Source organism: Mus caroli, chromosome 12, assembly GCF_900094665.2.
Source record: "Mus caroli chromosome 12, CAROLI_EIJ_v1.1, whole genome shotgun sequence".
In the NCBI taxonomy this organism is placed as follows: Eukaryota; Metazoa; Chordata; class Mammalia; order Rodentia; family Muridae; genus Mus; species Mus caroli.
In genome coordinates this window covers 69,433,639-69,439,921 of record NC_034581.1, presented here as the reverse complement: position 1 = coordinate 69,439,921, position 6,283 = coordinate 69,433,639, and positions in this window count along the sequence as shown.

Below are 6,283 nucleotides of genomic sequence, written 5' to 3'. Positions count from 1 at the left end.
ATGTATCTTCTCACAGCACTGAACAAACAAACAAAGAAACAAACCCAAACCAAAGCAACAACAAGCAAAAGGAAACCGCTCACAAGGCAGTAAGCCCCACTGAAGAGTTCCCTCTCTCATTCCTTCATGGAGAAGGTGACTCCAGGAATACACCTTCCTAGTGCTGACAGTGACTGACGGTTCATTTACAAATGAGTTTGCAGCATCCAAGCCGTGTGCGCAGATCTACTAGAGATGCTTTTATTGCAAAGGCTTCCCCACCTTTTAACAAGTGTGCCTCAAGACATGACTTTTCAATAGGGTGATTTGTTTCACTACGATTAGAGAATTCCATTCTTTTCAGCGAATGTATATCAGAAAAAAAAATCAAGATTGTGTTCTGGATCATTTCAGTTCATACAAAATGGGTTTTCGCATCAATCTATAGTCAATTTTTACATCCATACCCTGAGATATTATTGATTTGCTTTCTGTTTCTTTGAATTGATACTTACTAAAAAAAAAAAAAATCCCGTAAATACACTCATACAGTGGGCATCCTTGTGGTTAATAGTTTTCTGGGGGTTAGTCGCAGCTTGTTGTCTTTAAATATCTATTAAGGGTTTCTATCCCATTTCAGATTATTTGGTTGACAAATAAAAGATACAGAGACCTTCAGATTTATATTAAGCTTTAAATTACTATAGCTGGGCAAATAGCATCTCTCTATGCTATTTTGTCTACTTACCAATGGTGCTCCCTGAGATACCGCTTGCCATGTTCCTCTTTTGCTGTTCCCACTCCATCAGGCCAGCCCTCATGGCCATGCGTTCAAGATCCACCAACCCCATGGTGACCTCCTTCCTTTTTCTTCTCTGGCTTTCCTTTGTGGCATCTACCTGAGACGCCCAAGCTCCCCAGATCTGAAGCTCTGCCTACTTCTCTTCTGCTCAGCTACAGGCATCTTTATTAATCAACCAGAGATAATTTGGGGGATAAGGTTTACATAACAGAAGCTGAAGTATGTGAGGATCTCCTTGTCCTTGTGTGTGTGACATGCACAACCAGATCTTGGGGGCCAGTATTTAACATTTGAATACAGAGCAACATCAGACCAACCCACTATAGGGGGTGGTGGCACATGCTTTAATCCCAGCACTTAGGAGGCAGTATCAGAGGATCTTTGTGAGTTCAAGATCAACCCGGTCTACATAGTAAGTTTCAGGTCATAGAATAGCATAGTAAGACTCTCTCTCAATAAAGTAAGTAGAATAATATAATAACACATACGTACTTATATCTAACTACTTAAAATAGTAAATTACTTAAACTATTTTAGAGGCTAATTTGTGATGTTGGATACTAGTACATCATTAGGACCACTGTGTAGTATTTTTTTCATAGCTACCTTAATTATTTTTTTCCAATTTTTATTAGGTATTTACTTCATTTACATTTAAAATGCTATCCCTAAAGTCCCCTATACCCTCTCCCCACCTGCTCCCCTACCCACCAATCCCACTTCTTGGCCCTGGTATTTCCCCTGTAATGGGGCATATAAAGTTTGCAAGACCAGGGGACTCTCTTCCCAATAATGGCCAACTAGGCCATCTTCTGCTACATATGCATCTAGAGACATGAGCTCTGGGGGTACTGGTTAGTTCATATTGTTGTTCCACTTATAGGGTTGCAGATCCCTTCAGCTCCTTGAGTACTTTCTCTAGCTCCTCCATTGGGGGCCCTGTGTTCCATCCAATAGCTGACTGTGAGCATCCACTTCTGTGTTTGTCAGGCACTGGCATAGCCTCACAAGAGACAACTATATCAGGGTCCTTTCAGCAAAATCTTGCTGGCATATGCAATAGTGTCTGCATTTGGTGGCTGATTATGGGATGGACCCTCAGGGTGGGGCAGCCTCTGGATGGTCCATCCTTTCATCTTAGTTCTAAACTTTGTCTCTGTAACTCCTTCCATGGGTGTTTTGTTCCCAGTTCTAAGAAGGGGCAAAGTGTACACATTTTGGTCTTCGTTCTTCTTGAGTTTCATGTGTTTTGCAAATTGTATCTTGGTTATTCTAAGTTTCTGGGCTATTATCCACTTATCAGTGAGTACATATCATGTGTGTTCTTTTGTGATTAGGTTACCTCACTCAGGATGATACCTTCCANATCCATCCATTTGCCTAGGAATTGCATAAATTCATTGTTTTTAATAACTGAGTTGTACTCCATTGTGTAAATATACCACATTTTCTGTATCCATTCCTCCATTGAGGGACATCGGGGTTCTTTCCAAGTTCTGGCTATTATAAATGAGGCTGCTATGAACATAATGGAGCATGTGTCCTTATTACATGTTGGAGCATCTTCTGGGTATATGCCCAGGAGTGGTATTGCTGGATGTTCTGGTAGTATTATGTCCAATTTTCTGAGGAACTGCCAAAATGATCATCCATCATGATCAAGTAGGCTCCAACCCAGGGATGCAGAGATGGTTCAATATACCGAAAATCTGTCAACATGATCCACTATATAAACAAACTCAAAGGAAAAAATCCACATGATCATCTCTTTAGATGCTGAGAAAGCATTTGATAAAATCCAACAACCATTCATGATAAAAGTCTTGGAAAGATCAGGAATTCAAGGCCCATACCTAAACATAATAAAAGCAATCTACAGCAAACCAGTAGCCAACATCAAAGTAAATGGAGAGATGTTGGAAGCAATCCCACTAAAATCAGGGACTAGNCAAGGCTGCCCACTTTCTCCCTACCTATTCAATATAGTACTTCTGCTTGTGGACGTTGTACATCGTGGTGCGGAGCCTAGTGCGCACCACGATGTACAACGTCCACAAGCAGGAACCTCTGGTGGAATCACCATGCCTGACCTAAAGCTGTACTACAGAGCAATTGTGATAAAAACTGCATGGTACTGTTATAACGACAGACAAGTAGACCAATGGAATAGAATTGAAGACCCAGAAATGAACCCACACACCTATGGTCACTTGATCTTTGACAAGGGGGCTAAAACCATCTAGTGAAAAAAAGACTATTTTCAACAAATGGTGCTGGCACAACTGACTGTTATCATGTCGAAGAATGCTAATTGATCCATTCTTATCTCCTAGTACAAAGTTTAAGTCAAAGTGGATCAAAGAACTCCATATAAAACCAGAGACATTGAAACTTATAGAGGAGAAAGTGGGGAAAAGCCTTGAAGAGATGGGCACAGGGGAAAAATTCCTGAATAGAACAGCAATGGCTTGTGCTGTAAGAGAGAGAATTGACAAATTGGATTTCATAAAATTGCAAAGCTTTTGTAAGACAAAGAGGCTACCAACAGATTGGGAAAGGATCTTTACCAATCCTAAATCTGATAGGGGAGTAATATCCAATATATATAAAGAACTCAAGAAGATGGACTCCAGAAAACCAAATAACCCCATTAAAAAATGGGGCAGAGAGCTAAACAAAGAATTCTTAACTGAGGAATGCTGAATGGCTGAGAAGCACCTGAAAAAATGTTCAACATCCTTAATCATCAGGGAAATGCAAATCAAAACAACCCTGAGATTCCACCTCACACCCGTCAGAATGGCTAAGATCAAAAATTTATGTGACAGCAGATGCTGGTGAGGATGTGGAAAAAGAGGAACACTGTGTAGTATTCTAATATACTTTTTTTTTTCACCAGTTGACACACACTGTAATTGATCCAAGGTTTGTTTAGGGATGTTATGTATAGTACTTTTCTGGACATTTGTGTGGATGTATGTTTTCATTTGCTCTGGGTAGATAGGTAGTAGTGGAACCACTATGGGGCCTTTGGTAATGAGTGCTTTATTACAAGAACACCGAATTGTTTTCGGAGTGACTATGTGTTTTATATTTGTACTGCCAATGTGCAATGGATCAAGTTCCCCTACATTCTTGAAAACTCCTAATATTATCAGTATTTTTTTATTGTTATACATTCCAGTGAGTCTATAATAGTATCTTGTTGCTTAAAAGTGTTTTTCTAATGACCAAAAATCTTAGGAATTGCTAATTCCTATCCCGTTCTTCTTTGGGGAACTTTGTAGTAGAATACAATTCATTAAGAGGACAGTAAACCTCTTGTTTTCTGTCTCCACCTATATTTTAGCTCTAGTCTTGACAATTAATAGATGTATGAGCTATTCAAGAATTGCCTTTTCATACATTTTAGTAATCTTTGGAGACCGATTTCAGATAAAATAGCACTTTGGGAAGTATTTCCTTGGTGAGGAAAAAACTAAGTCCCCTTGGAGCTTAACATGTTCAGATATTCCTAGGATCTCACTCCTACTACTCACTGAATATGGCTGCTTGGTGTGAAAATAGTTGCAGTTCCAAAGATTTTAATCTCAAGGACTTTGTTAGCCACAAAATGAAAAGAAGCAAGGAATGAACTCCTGGAATGAATACTAAATTAAATCCCAAGAAGCCTCAAATATTTGCCTCTTTTCAAACAAGATTTATTTCATGTGTATGGGTGTTTACCTGAACATATGTTTATGTACTATGCTGTGGGCCTAGGTACCAGAGGTTTTCCATGGAGATCTCTATCCAGGCCTGGTGCGAGGGTTCCAGTGAAAAGAAGCGAGTGCAGGCAAGGAGTCTCTGTCATGCCTTCCAGGTGGCTCAGTAATTCCGAGCTGCTCTGAACTGAGTTGGGTCGGGCTGGGCCAACGAGAAGCTGACTATCCATCCAATGAGGATTGCGCTCAGGTGGCTCTTCGGGAGAGATCTCCTCCAAGTGTTACAGCTCTTGGAACAAAAGACTCAGATGAAGGAGTAGTTCTCGAGTACCTTTAATTCCCTGGATGGGTTTATATACAGTTCTGAAGGTGATTCAGGATTTGACAGCAGGTACCTCTCATTGGCTCTGACTGAGAGCTTAGGGGAAACCTTATTTGCATGTGGAAGGTTTGGTGCTGTTCTCACATGACTGGTGGCCATGCCACCTCTCCTGTGGGGGCTGTGGGGGCGATAACTTTGACAGAAGCCAGGGGTCCAGGAGACACGATCGAACGCCTTCTGTCCCATGTAGGTGAAAATTACCACCCACCGGGGTTCAAGACCTAAGCTCGACTGGAAACCAGGCTGTCTGTGCATAGCCTGTTGCCCCTCACTACATATGTGTCTGGTGCCAGCAGATGCCAGAAGAAGGTGTTGTACTCCCTTAAAACTGGAGTTACAGATGACTGTATGCCTTCATGTGGGTGCTGGGAGTCAAATCCTGGACCTCCACAAGAGCAGCCAGTGCTCTTAATTGTTGAGCTATTTCTTTAGCCCTCCAAAAACGGACCTTAAAAATCAAAGCTGAACATCTAGAAAAGATTCGTTCCTTGCAACGTGAGGAAGTCAATGCTGGGGCCTCAGGATCTTTCCAATCCTTCTGTCAAATCCTCTGTCCTGTGGGAAAGTTATTTCCCTCAACAGGCTGTGCTTTCTCTGGTAAATTTTTTAAAAAATAAAGATAAAATAAAAAGATCCCACTCCTTTTCTAAGACAGAAAACATGGCTATGTCACAACATTCTCTTTAGAGAAATTGTGGTTTGACTCACAGGCTTAAGAGATACAGTGTTGTTTCATTTTAAATCTGTTTGTTGATCTGCATTGTGAACATCTGAGAAAGTTATGAAGAGACTATCACCGTCTTTTGACATCTTGGCAATAGATCATCTTTCTGGAGTACTGTGTAGGAAGAAACTTGAATTACTTTGAAGAGAGTTGACTCGTTCACATTTAGACCGATTTGTAGTTGCTCCAGACTAAGGCTCTGAGTTATTTTGTTGCTGCTGCAACATCTTGAGAAATGGCAACTTTTAAAAGGAAGAAAGAGTAAGGGGAGAGGGAGGGGGAAGAGGAGGAGGGGCAGCAGCAGCCACCAATGAGAAGTCCTTCAGCCAGGCCTCCAGGTGATCCTACTTTTAAGTATATTTGTTCTGAGCTTGTGTATAGAATACTATATTCTCTTTAACTGATAAAAAAAATAAGCCTTATTACTGTTCCGCTGATTCTGTGACCTGATTGTGAGTAGGAGAAGACCACATCTCCTGAATACTTGCTCCATTCTGGCACCTGCCAGTAAACCATGCTTCTAAAACACACCGAGCAAATATTTGTGAATAACAAATGTTCAACGTTACCTTAACATTTAAAATGTCAACATTGTAAAGAATTGAGTGAATAACCTGGTACTCAAACCTAACCCTAACCCTAACTCAGCCTAACCCTAACCTAGCCTAATCCTAACCCTACTATTATATATA